General features: G+C 44.0%; 1 long non-coding RNA gene across 1 annotated transcript; it reads left to right on the top strand.

Annotated features, from left to right (window-relative positions):
- The first annotated feature begins 10,637 nt into the window (after positions 1-10,637).
- On the top strand, positions 10,638-13,836 carry LOC129785716 (uncharacterized). Its single transcript, XR_008749843.1, has 3 exons — positions 10,638-10,780; positions 12,497-12,689; positions 13,414-13,836. It is a non-coding gene; the product is annotated as an uncharacterized LOC129785716 (long non-coding RNA).
- The last annotated feature ends 230 nt before the right edge of the window (positions 13,837-14,066 follow it).

Genomic DNA, 14,066 nt, shown 5'->3' with positions numbered 1-14,066 from the left:
AGTTGTCTATGGATTACCACGATGTACAGGGGTCTCGCTGCTAACAGAACACAGACATAAAAATATTTTTTGAAGTTGTGGACTTATTTAGTTCATCTAACTTGTGGTCTTGGCTGAATAAGCATCACTTTCTCTGAAAGCCCCTTATCATTATTGTTCTTGCCTGGGAGTTTTTCAAGCAGGGAATAGACTAAATATCCATAAAAAGATTAAACATGCTTCAGCAGGTGTGGTGTTTAGCAATGTGTATCAGTCATCTACTGTGCATACAGCAAACGTTGGTTGGTTTCTTAATATCTTGAACTAAACTCCTCTGTTGGTTATGCCAGTATATAACTGAGATAACTCCATTTGGTGAAGAAATTTATCTGGCTTCCTGCAGTATGACCAAAAATAATGAATCACATTCTTTCTATAATTTAAAGTACAACTAAATTGTTGCTTGGCATGAAGTGCTTAAGCAATATTAGAACTCCTTTTGCCTTATTTCTCTATTTTACAGATGGAAATACAAGTATTGCAGTCCAATAAGAATTTACTAAAATAGGCTATTGCCTAGGGGAATATGCCTTTGGGATATGTTTCTATCAACAATGCTGGGGGCAGGGGGGGGCAGGGTGGGGAGAAAAAAGGCATGTAATTAGTGTTACAAATTCTTTGCAGGAGAAAAATGAGCCAAAACCCTATGTACATAAACAGGATATTGCAACTATGGAGAGTAAATTGCTTACTGCTGTCAGACTGGTTATTCATGGGGGCCAATGTAAGTTAGAAAGTCCTAACTGGGAGCAAGCAGCAGTGTTAGAGATGTCCTGGAGAAAGATGACGTGACCTGTTTTGTAAAACTGGGAAATCAGAGTCCTAGAGTGATAGTTATCTTTTCTTATATATACACCTTGTATACACATCAATGAAATTCTGGCCAAAATGGACTGCTTTCAGTCCATGGTGTTGATGTTCAAGTTTTTGGACACTCTCTTGGTTCATTAGATGTTGCTAAATAATTTTCAGTAATTGCCACAGTCTCCCTTTTTTGCATAAAGGAATCAGTACCGTGGATCAGCTCCTTGGTGCCTCTTTAATTTAAAACAATTAGACACATGATTAAACTCCCGCGCTGTGAGATCCAGATTCAGGTGCATCTCACAATGCAGTAGCAAGACCTGGTGGGACAGATGCGCATCTGGGACCCAGCAGGTCTGGCTTCTACTTTCACTCGTCAGGTTTTTTTCCTTATCTCTTGTCTATTTCATTTGTTGCAAACCAAGGACTGTAACTTGCTGCATTTCTGAACAGCACCTGGTCTGGAAGGATCCATCCCCTAAGGGCTGCTGGAATATAAATAAAAGCAATAAAGAGCCTTTTCCCTGTGCTAATATTTCATTGGTGTTTTTATGCAAAATTTTGGCCTGGAGCAAAGTATAATTGGCAGGCAGCTTTTAACTGGGGAGGCCACACTGACCTATTTCAGCAAGGGACCACAGAATAACAAACCCATGTTATGCTCTAAACATAACTGAAATAAGAAATGAAGCTTGGGTTTGAGAGCTCCTCCAGGATTTAAGGCTGGTTTCCCCTTGCTGAAATATCGGGGCGGGGGGGGGGGGGGGGGGGGAGGGTGTGTGTGTGTGTGTGGAAAAAATAAGCAGGAGGACAGAGATTAGGTTATTCCACATGGCGGTGGAAAAATAGTGTAGTACTGGGAGTTTGAGCTCATTGTCTGGTATTGCACTTTAGCTGTGCCCCCACGGACCATCCTGTTAGCCCAGATGCTGCCCCTCCTTCTCCCTATACCTAAAGGTAATTATTATTAAAACTGGTAAAGAACCTTCCATTTGTCTTTCATTACTTTTTCCTCTGTTAAATTTTTCCTGCACTCTTTTAAGATTTTACATAACTTGAGGAGGCAGGATCGATAGACAGATTTAAAATAAAAGGGCAGATGTACCAGCTTGTCGCCGAGTTTGGCAGCCACAGGGTAAACCCAGGACAGGGCAAGGGGTGACTTCCCTGCCCCTTCTGCTGTGGGCCAGCAGGTAAGCCAGCAGGCAAAGCAAGGATGGGAAAGATGACTTTTGTATCCCACGTGTGTACTTAGACACGTGTATCATATACCTATTCTATATCTATAATATATATTATACACTATATATACCAATTATATGTATTATAGATAATATACAACATATGCACAAATATATAAGCTAGATCCTACTTCTGTAACATGATATATGTTCTCTCTTTTCTTTCTTAAAATGTGCTGGAATCACCACTGCCTTCCCCACACCCCATCTTCGTTTTTCTCTCTGACTTACAGCGGGTAAACCAGTGAGACTGTTTCTGTGAGACTGGTGAGGGATTTTCCCCTGGGATTGCTGTTGCACAGGCAGAACTACCCCCAGCTGAAGCAGAACTGCCCTGGCTGTCAGGGCAAGCAAACACTGAGCTTTCTAGGAAATTTTTGTTAAAGTGGGGAAATGCAGGACCAAAGCTGAGGAGGGGGAAAAGACGAAAGCAGAAAAAATGGGTTTTTTTCTGTTTCCTGCTATTCACTGTTTAGCAGCATGGACTGCAGCATCGTCAGAGACATTTTCTGAAACATTGTCCGTATTCAGAAAGAGGAGTTTGGCGTGAGACGTGATTTTTTACTCCCCTGTCACTCTTGGGCAAAGGCAAATGATCACACAGTGATCACATCAGTGAGACTGATTTTGGCAGCTGGAAGCTTGAGGATGGTCATTCTTGAGTCGGGGAACTGGCTGGAGGGTGCTATGGGACGTTCCATGTTTCATTCAGCCTAAATCAATATAGTCATATTCATTGCAATGATAAAAAAATAAATAAAAATCACCTTCCAAATAGGTCTGTGAAGAACAGAGATGAGCTTCCTCCTTCAGTGCAGTCGTCTTACACTGCCACCCAAAGGTTTTGGACATGTGATGGTAAAAATGTACTTGTCACTTTGGTATGCGCTCAGGTGTCCTCATCAGGAAGGACCTTGCTTGTAGAGGGCTGGCGCGGGGCTGAGAGGTAGGTGGTGGAGAAATTTGCTTCTGATCCATGAGGTCATTTTGATAGAATGAAGATTTCTGAGCAACTTCCCAGCTACTCTGTCCCTTTAGATTGGATTTAGGCTGGATCCTAATACTTTTTGAATTCATATAGTCTTACTGAACCGAGAGGATCAGATGCTGATCTGCAACCCCCTCCTGATTTCAGCGTCATTCCCTAATGAAAGGACTGGTGCAGTGCGACCGCTGGTCACAGAAATTGGTAGATGGCATTAAAATGTGTATCGGATCTACCCCTGAGACTGACGTTTATTACACATTCGGGTTCAGAAGATTTGCTAAAAAATCTGCTTTGAGGGAATTTTGACAGCGGCAACTCACCGATGAATAAAAAAGGCGACTGTGTCATTTGCTGGTGAACTCCAATTTCTAAATAATTCACTTGATGTCACATACTCTTTAAGATATGAAATTGGTCTAATTAAAGACAGATGTGCAAAATATAGCCTATATGATGGATATAAGGAAAACATACTTTTCCATGTGAGTGGCAAAGCCCGCCGCCACAAATACCTCTCCAGTCTGGTAGCCTCAAAAATGTATTCACAAATATTATTCATCTCAGTGGTCTGCAAAGATTTATCGGGGGTTATAGCTTCCTGAAAACATCTGTGAAACGGGGAGTTTTGTATATGTGTGGATTTGTCACTCAGTAAACAGTCACTTTCTTTTACTATACCCACTAGTCGACGAGAGCAGCAATTATGAGTAAGGCAGTCCGGAAGGGACTGAAGTGTTCAAAAATGGATATTATGGGGAAAATATAGCTTGATGTTTACAATAATTTCTCCAATTTAAAGTCATAAAAAGCATCTTTCCAGCACGTCGGTATGTCTACATACCACTTTTTTTGTGGGAGAATCTTTCAGAAAGAAAAATCTGTCTGAATTTGACCCAAATACTGTTAAAATAACTTCTCATCTTGGATGAGGAAGGCAGGATATATCCACCTATAGATGAATGCAGTAATCCTGAAAGTCCAGGAGTTAAATAAGAGGCACCTGATATTCACTGATTTTGATGAATAACCCCTTCTTGGGTTATGGATGTTGTTGAATGGATGCTATATCAGATTTCTTCCTGGTCATTAAGGTGTTTTTAAAAGATATTCCTACTAGGAATGAGGAAAAAAAGGAGAAGTCCCCCTAGGATGTTGGAGTGATAGCTTGGTAGAGATGATGGGTACACTGGAGTGTGCTAAAGACTGTAAGGGTACAAACATGCACCCAACCAACACCGGCATTTCTTTCCCGAATTCACAGAGACTGGGGTGCCATTGGTGTTACTCAGACTTGGTTTCTGGAGGAACCGCAGGATAAGCTACTGAATGACAGTGCTGGATTAAATACTTGCTGATGCTTCTCATTTTCCATCTTTCTTTCCAATATCTGGCTGGCACGCGTGTTTTATGATGACTACTTCTGGATGCATAGCTGTAGAACAGAGACCGGCAGTGATTCCTCAGAACTACGGGGGTTTCTCATCTCCCATCTGAAAAACAGTGCTTCAGTTCTGTAGACTAAACTATCTTTTCCTTTTGATTTTCTCATTTTTCTTTTTGGCTTAACCCTTTGATGTTATCCATTAAGACTCATAGATATTGTCCCCAAAGCCTCATTAATTTTGATACAATAACCATTTCAGATATTTTTTTTAAAAGTAATATTTCTTTAGGTCTGTGTGTTTCAGTTTTCCAGTCCCCTGCACAAATGGAAGAAAGTCAACTCCACGCATGTTGACTGAAGATCTTTCCTTCTTACCCTGATGCCAAGCTCCACCAAGATGTTTGTGTGTGTGCAAGAGCTGCAAGATCAGACGTGCGAATATATAATGGATTATGGTGGCTAAAGCAGACTTGACCTTGTTTTTTGAAGTGGTAGGGCTTCCGTCCTTTCTGAGCTTTTTATATTTGCACTTGGCTTACTTAGAAGACAGCACTGAAAGGAGTAATTTGCAGGAACTCCACATTTGTCCTGAGCTACTGATTTATCTGAAGAATGGCAAAGCTAGAAAATTCAGGGGACCAGAACAGAAACCAAAACTATGCAACAAAATGCTGCTCGATTTCCCCGGTAGGAACCTTGCTTTCAGTTCCACAGTTTACTGTAACACAAGACGATACAACCAAATGTCAACTTGTTCTTGATGCTTCCCTAGATCTGGGTCAAAATCTGTTGGTTTATCTCAGGTAATGAAAATATAGGGTGAAGACACAGAGGAAAATGCCTTACAAAAAGCTTACAACTGGAAAAGATGGATTTTGGGGAAATTTGAATCCTTATGGGGGTAAAGCTGGATCTAGGTCCCACCACAAAAGTTTTAACGTACAAAGGACCAAGGAACAATGTAAATGTTCTTAGACCCAGAACTAGGAATTTGCAAGATACGAGCCCAAATGTAAGTCCTGCGTTAATTTTTGGGTATGTGGGATATTATGTTTTAAGATCTATGAGCATGAGTTTGATAGAAGAATACCTTTAAAAGGGTGCTTTATGTGATAGAAATATGCTTTTGAAATAATAAAGGCCTCCCCTAAAATAGAAAGAACAACAGCAACATAAAACACTCATCATGCTTTCAGTGCAAAGTGAAAATTTGCACTCCCAGCCTCCCACATTGGACCTGGGTCTTGAGTAATATTCCTGTTTTCTCTTCAGCTGAGCTAATGACAGATCCTGAAGAAGTGTCAACACTGCAACCGAAAAAGCTCAAAGCGGCAGGAATGTCATTCACGGGGGAGATGGGAGTCATAGCAAATACTCTTTTCAAGCGTGGCTACTCCTGACTAATGGCATGTCGTTTTCAGCAAGAAAAGCCGAAAATTTGCCCACAGGCAGAGGGGTGGTCCAGGTGAGTCCATGCCTACCCCAGGCAGCAGCAGGTGGGGTGATGTTGCCCCCCCAGCTCCTGCTGCCAGCTCCGGTCTGGGCTGGGGTATTTGCTTTACTTAGAGGTCGATGTCACCTGTGGCCAAGGAATCCAGCCTAATTCTTGATGGTGCTGTGTGTCATTCTTTGGGTTGGCAGGGGGAATTCATCTTAGGTGACTTCACCTTCCAAAAAACCCGCAGTGTGTAATTCACCTGCGATCCCCACGTGCTCGGTTTAGAGGGATCGGCATTGCTGTGCAGTTCAGCCCCAGAACCCCGGAGACCTGACTTAGTCTGGGATAAATCATCCTCTGGACATAGGATGAGAGGAAACAGCATCAAGTTGCACCAGTGGAGATTTAGGTTGGATATTAGGAAAAGTTTCCTCACTGAAAGGGTTGTCAAGCACTGCAACAGGCTGCCCAGGGAGGTGGTTGTGTCGCCATCCCTGGGGGTATTCAAAAAGATGTGTGGATGTGGCACCTGGGGACGTGGTCTGCTGGTGGACTTGGCAGCGCTACGCTTATGGTTGGACTCTATCGTAAAGGTCTTTTCCAACCTGAATGATTCTGTGGTATGCCAGTTTTTCTTTAGTGGCTGCAGAGATACTGATGCTTCTGATCCAGATATGAAGCCTTAGTCTGGGATGGTGAAAATGAGGAGAACGGAGTTGCTTGGTGCGGTAGGCAGTGATCTGGGGCAGGTGGTCTGCTACAACCCTGCATTTCCCTGACCAGCAGACATCTGGACTAGCAGGTGGGGAAGATCTCATCCCGAGGGCAATGAAGCGGGTAAATGAGGGAAGGACTGGAAGGTTGGGTGGTACTTAGGTTTTCTCCATGTGTTTTGGTTCTCTGGCTAGTATGCTCCAATGTGTGCTTTCTGCTTCCTATTCAGTGTTGACTACGTTGAGAGTTTGGAGGAGTTTGGGCTGGATTGGTCTAAGCCAGAGCAGAGCTCACCCCAAACTCTCATGATTATTTGAGTCTGAACTTTCCCATGTAAGCTCAGCCTAGGAAAGACTCACATGGAAACGAAGCGGGTGTCATCTTTGTAGGAAATAAGTAGAAACAGAACATTTCCCTGCCAGAGAGTGAAACACTGCGCAAAGGTCTCACCTGTGAGACGCTGAAAGAAGTTACCCGTTAATTTTGGTGACTGAGCTGGAGTTTCACAAATGTGTTAATGCTTTCACAAGTTGATGGTATCAGAGACGAGCTGGTCTGAAATTCTTAGCTTTTCAGTCAAAATGTGTTGCTTCCCCATATTTGCCAGTTTTGCTACCTGGGACCTAAAGCTGATGATGACTTTTGAAGTCTCAGCCACGTGCAGTGAACAGCAGGCAAGTTGCCAGGGGTCTCAAATGGCAGTCAGAAGCCGGTGCCATGACTAGTGTTTGCAAACAAAAGTTAAGAACCCAAATGTTTTGTTTCTTTCCTTTCAATACTTTTCCTTTTGTTCATTACTAAATATTTTAATTCCCTTCCCTTCTTCTGTGACTTTCAAAGTTCAGTTACAGATGAGAAATCATTTTGAAGCCAACAAATATTCTTTTCCCCAAAAAGAATCTAATGAAAGTTGTTGCCTTTTTCTCATAATTATTTCAAGTGTTGATCAACTGTTCTCTTTCAAGAAAGAAAAAAACCAAGAAGTTCTCTGAAATATCCCCCAGGAATACCCACTGACAGAGGTATTTGTTGGTGTGATGAATAAATGCAGTTCCAAAAACATTGCAGGCATTTCTTCTTTCTGAGAACTTACTCCTGCTTATGGAAAACAAGAGAAATTCCAGGTGGTGCAGGCAGGAGTCAGGTGTTTGCTGTGAAGCGTTTGCCAGCAAGGGACAGGTTTGCAAAGAGCATTGGTCTCCAGGAGACCCCACCTAGACTGGGAAATGAGGTCTTAGATTTTACTGAAGTGTCCAAAAAGGGGCATTTATTTCTAAAACACAGTCACCTGTGGCTACATGAAGGTATCTTTGCAAACCCAGTTGTTATTCCCAGTGGGAGTTCCCGTTTCGCAACAGATCTGAAATTCAGGCTGTCCCATTTTTAGAAACCTAAATGAGCACCTAGTGCTGCTGAAATTCTGGCCCTGGCCAAGCACGCCGGAGCCAAGAATGAAAGAATATGAACTCAGAAATAACAAGCCATCAGGTTAACCTTTGGTCATCAAAAGAATGTAAAACTTCTTAGATTTATTCCCCGAATCCAATTCAGGTTTCAGCTGTGCTGAACACTCAGTACATCAGTAAATTAACTGGGGGGTTTGTGAATTAACCAACCTGAAGTCTTTGCTGGCAGTAGGGTCTTTGTGTGATTTGTGCTTGACAATTTCTAAAGACCAAAATCTATCATTTACACTTGGTGGAAAAGGTTTTTTGGTGTGGTTTTGGTTTTTTTGTTGTTGTTGTTGTTTTGTATTTGGTTTTTGTTTTGTTTGAGTTTTTTTAATCATCCCAGATGAATTTTTTCAGCATAGTGACTGGAGCTTGCTTAACTCTATTTTCCTCAAAGGGTTGTTATTGAAGATGGAATCTAATTGATCTAAAAGCAAAATAAGTATATGTTAAACAAATGTGTTTGGCAGAAGTAAAGCAAAATAAGTTTGTCTGGAGAGAAAGGAGGTGAAAGTCCTAATCTTTTGCTTTTCTACTCTCCAGCCTCCTGTATGATGGGTGATGTTTTCCCATGTCCATCATGCCATTGTCCATCACGAGGACTTGGAGAAGGCTGTATGGTTAATGCCATCCCTACTGGAGATGCTGTCAAGTCATTGCAGAGAAAAGCCGCTCAGATCTTGTTCACCGCCTCAGGGTATGACTCAGGGCTACTCCAGAAATTTGGTCTGTCCCTAAATGAGCTCAGATTCCGTGGGTTTGGACTCTAAAGGATCTCTGTCATACCTGGAGGTCTTTGAGGCAAAGCTACCGAAGGATGGGTTTGAAACGGGGTGGGTTAAATGAGCGCTAATGCAAGCTGCCACCAAGCCAAACCTAAGATGTGTTGGGGGTTTTGGCCAATTTTTTTATTTTTTTTTTTTGGGGGTGGGTGTGGGTGGATCATGCTGTTTCTTGGTCAGTTGAGATTAGTTTTAATGGGAATGGTATTACTTGGGGGTGGAGGGGCCTTTGGGGGACTGTAGAGAAGTGAGCAGGGGCTAAGACTGGAGCCAGATTTAATTTCCCCTTCCTTGTTCACATACCTCTTTCACAGCACTGGAAGAAATAAACTGTTCAGCTTTGATGTCACTGATGGAGTAATTTGCCTCTGGGTTTCCACCTATACGGAGAGCGGGTGAGGCTGGCAGTGGTGGTGGGCTCTGTGGCTGCTGCCCGGCACCACGGGATGCTGAACGTCAGCCTGAAACCCCATTGGTATCCCCCGCGACCAGCCTGGGAACTTCAGCTTGGGCTGCCGCGACATCGACACTCCTAATAGGTACCTGCCTGACTGTCTTGCTTTTTAAACATACAGTGAGTTTTAAACAGAGTAAATTAATTGGCCTGATGCTTTTTGGGAAAATAGACGTTACCCAAGAAATTTCTTAAACTATTTTTATTTTATGAATAATCACTACGCAGACAAAAATGTTTTTAGGAGATAACAGCAGGGAGAACAAGCAGCCCCTCACTATACTGTGAAAGGCACGGCACTGTGGAAATGCAATGTTAATTATGATTAGAAATACCTGAAAATGTAAAGAGAGATGTTGATGCTAACGGTATCACAAATATTATTCAGTGATTATAAGAAACTGCATCCATGAAAGGAGGGAACTGATTTAGTAGACATCTGGTCTAGATAAATGTGTCATGTCTGCCATTGTAATTATATGCTAATGATATGATTTCACACTGCTTATAATCTCAGCAGCATACTGTTTCTAATTATACCTTGCCCAGAAAAAAGGCCTTACTGGCTTCTGTCTTTCAATTATTGTTTTTATCCAGACATGTTCTCTCCAAGTAGATAATTTTATGGCTGCTGTTGCTTCTGGTACCTGGGAAGCACCTGAACATCGGTGGGTCTGTGCTCACTAATCCCTGCAAGTTCGGGAAAGGGTTTAATTATTGCTGCATTTCAGATGGAGAGGATCTTCAAAATAGTGGTAGGCCTTTTAAATGTGCTTCTAAAAATAAAAGAAGAAAACTTCTACGCCAAAAATAGTGGCTTAAGTCTGCCTCAGCATTTTGCATAGCAACAAGTCTTTTGTTAGGATTTAGTGTCTCGGAGACCTCTCCCCACTTGCAGCATACTTTCCTCTAAAAAACAGCCTCCAGAGACCAACGTACAGCTGTCATAGCCTGCAAGCATCTTCATCCCCCACTTACCTGCCAAAGAAATGTTGTTTCTGATGGCTTGCTCACAATGCTTCGTGTTCTCTCTTAATTAATCAGAGCTCTTATCTTTTCTGCACTTCATCTTGTCTAAGTGCATTCCCCAAAACATCTGAGTCTTATTTCTAGGAATAAGCGTGTTGTCTTATTGGGACTATGTGTTCATCGGAGCCTGCCCTCTGTCCTCTCCGCAGTACGTGTGAGAAACCGTATCGGTTCATTCCCAGAGCACTATCTTGAACGTTCATGCTGTTTTAATTAAACATGTCTGGGTTTGTCTCCCTTCTCCCCTTTTTCCTGCACCCTCCAGCTACATTCAACCTCACCGATTTAGAAAAAAAAAAAAAAAAAAAAAAAAAGGAATAAATGGAAAACATATTAAAAAGAGGCTTATGTCCATCTGGAGGAGGATTGACGTGCATTTCCAAACTGGGAAGGCTGTGTTGTACCGTCCGGCCAGTTTTGCCTTCGGCTATCCCTACACCTAAGATGCCTGTGCAGGTGAATCAATGCCCAAGCACCCAGGGAAAGGACAGATGCCCCCAGTCCTGTCCCCCTGCTGGAAAACCAGCAAGATATTTTGAGAAAACTGTGGTTATCTCTGTATGCAATGCGTTGTGGCCGACTCACCCATGCGAGCATCAGTACTGCAGCCCAGAGGGAGCTCGGCCACGCTCTGACGTAGAAGCTCTTTCCCTCTTGCATGGCTGCTTGCCAAGGCTGGCGTGGGGGCATAGCACCCCAAGGCGGGGTATTTGCTGCTGTTGCCAGTGGGGTTTCTCAGGTGGCCACAGCTGGGGAGCTGCTCCCTGCTTGTCTGGGCTGAGTACATGCTCCCCACACATGTTCCTCCTCTGGGTGAGAAAAGGGAGCAATATGGTACAGGCAGACGGTGGTCCTTTGGCTTTCCTGGTCTGTTCTGGCGAAAGCTCTTCAAACCCATAGATCTACTTACTGGGGTTAGTATCTCTGAATTGTGTCGGAGTTACCTTTACCTGTGGTTAGCGCTTGGCTTATGCAAGGACCTGAACGACCCCATCTTTTCTCTGCACTGAGAGAAGGTTAGAAAGGGGTGGTGGAGAAGGATCAGAGCCTGGCTTCAGCCCCGCAAGGTCTCCTTCCCCCCCCCCCCCCCCCCCCCTCAAGAAGGCAGGAGTTTCTCCCAGAGCTTTGTGCAGGCAACGTAGTAGCCCTTGTTTGACCTGATCGGCTCTTCTCAGCTCTGGCATGTTGCAGGGAGGGACAGAACATCTGCACACAACCCCCGACACACACAGACATCGTAGCTGAAGCAGCTTCTTGAGAGCTGCCATATCTGTGCCCCACAGGGGGCTCAAGCTGGGAACAGTGTCTCAGCAGAGAGCTGCTGGTCAGCCCCACAGATCTCTACCTTCAAACCTTTCCTTACTGTTGCCCTGGTTCTGTAAAGGATTTGAGATTCCTCCTGTCCCCAAAGTCCCTCTTGTGTGTTTGTGGCACGGTTCCACCAGACTGACCAAGGCTGATGGCTGCCCTGGGGACACCCTGGGAGATGCTGGGAGAAGAGCGAAGGGGCGGCAGGTCTGCTGTGCTCCAGGGTGATGCCAAAGCACTGCGAGCCAAACAGCAGCCCTCTCCCACCTGCTGCCAGCCTGTTCCCCACATCAAAGGGAGCTTTCCAAGGGCAGGGTTTTTTATGTCTAACACTTGCTTGAGGTCAACTTGAGAGAGATGTCTTCTTAGCTCCCCAGTTGGTCTGCTCCATCAAGTTGAATCATTGCAAGGCAATGAAGGAACCAGCTAGAGATTTCTGGCTCTTGGCTGGGACAAGTGTCCGCTCTGTTGCAATAACGAGCAGAGCTGAGTAGATGTTAGGGCACCTCAAAGTGAGCTGGATTTCTCCTGATGTTAATAAAACTCAGCCCCAGCCTTGAGGAATCACGCTTGAATTGCAGCTGTGACTCAGAAAGTGATGTAAGAAAGCAGGGAGAGGAAAAAGAAACGGTTCAACCCTCAGCAAAGCTCCAGGCTGCTGCTGTGCTGGGGTGGTTTGGAACAGGGTGCTGACATCTGTTTGAAATAATAGATAGAAATGCCACATAACAACACTCCAACACCACCTTCCGTAACAAGTCAGTCCTGATTATCAATGTGGATGTGATGTTGAAATCCAGTCCTGAGCTATGAAATTCACTCTCTAACCTTTTCTTGTCCCCAGTACCCTTTTCTCATTGCCAGAGTGAAAATTGTCTGTGCGTCCTCATCGCCCAGCTTTCTTTGGAAAGAAGCCTTAACCCTTGTTTTGGGCTGAGAGACCGAGAACATCAAGGGATCTCTAAAGCCAACATCATCAGGGCAGGAGCCCAGATTTCTTCTCTCAGGGCCACAACTGCCTAAAAGCACGGTGAACACCAATGTGGCTATTTTAAAGGTGAGAAACACATACAAAAACCCCCGGAATTGTAGAAATGTGAGAACTGTTAGCTGTGGTAGTAGCAGAGTGCCGAGAATTGGGCAGGATTGTGCCCATAGCTCAGTTAAAAAAAAAAAAAAAAAAAAGTGCCAGATTAATAGGCATAATCAAGACTGACATTGGGTAAGAGGCAAGAACGACTAATCAGATGCTAACTTAGCTGATGCTGGCATTACTGAGAGCCTGGGGGCATAGTCCAAGGATAAAAACATAACGTCTTATCTAACCAAGGAGTCATTTGTGCACCACTACTTACAACATGTTCTTAAAAAAGGAAAGAGGGAAAAAAAAATATCTATGGCACATGAAATTATTTTATGCCTCAGAAATGATAAGAAAATGAAGGTAAGTGTTCCTGTACCCAAGCTTTATAGGGGAAAAGCCTATCTAGAGTTAACCCATTGCAATGTCAGCCCTAAGTCCCCAGGATATGGAAAAAGCCATTAAAAATAATTTAAAAAAAAAAAGGTGAAATGGAGGTGAAATCGAAGTGAGTATACCTAAGACATTTCAAAACTCAGCTTTGACGTATTTCTTGCTATTTGGAGATTGCTAGGCTACGTGGGGCCGCCCTGGTCCTCGGTTCAGTTAGAGTTCAGGCAGTCTGGCAACCCCCTTCTCTTGGCCAAGGCTCCTTTTCTGGCAGCGCATCTCCCTATTTCTCAAGATTCTTTTCCTCCAGGTTCAACAGGATGTTGAACTGTATCTCGCAGAACAGCTCATGGAAAGGCAAGGCCCTCTGACACAAAACAACGTCACCGGCGAGGGAACCGTCATGTCAGGGAAGGCGTCTGGAAGGTGAAACCAGGAATAAACCAGGCACATCAAGCTGTATCACTTTGCATGTCTGTTTTTTTATTTCCACCCTTCTGTAGTACGGTTCACGAGTCTTAACAAGGAAAGAGCTTCTGTGCAAAATTCAGTAAATTCAAAAAAAAAAATTAAATAAATAAAAGGCAAATAACACAGCCCTGTGGGGAAAACCTGGAATTGTATTTCCATAATACAGGCCTTTCCCAGAAAAGCCAGGCATGGGTCAGTGTGAAATGCAACACCACACATCTGCAAGGGAGTCTGCCGGTTCCTTCCAGCCTTTCCCATTTTCATCGTTTGCCATGGCTTGAAACCTCCTGCCCTGACAACTGCAACCGCAGCTGAGCTCCTTCGCAGTGGGAGCTCGGGACATGGGGGCTGCCTGGGAGCAGGTAATGGGGACAGTGGGTGGTGGTGGGAGAAGTCACCTCCCCTCTGCCTATGGGGCAGGGTGAAACCCTGTGGACGGCCGTAACGAGACCTCATTTTTCCCTTCCCATAGTAACTCAAGGGGTGATCTGG

The sequence above is a fragment of the Falco peregrinus genome, chromosome 14 (genome assembly GCF_023634155.1).
Source record: "Falco peregrinus isolate bFalPer1 chromosome 14, bFalPer1.pri, whole genome shotgun sequence".
Classification (NCBI taxonomy): Eukaryota; Metazoa; Chordata; class Aves; order Falconiformes; family Falconidae; genus Falco; species Falco peregrinus.
The sequence above is the reverse complement of the archived record's forward strand: the minus strand, read 5'-3'. Positions and strand labels throughout refer to the sequence as shown.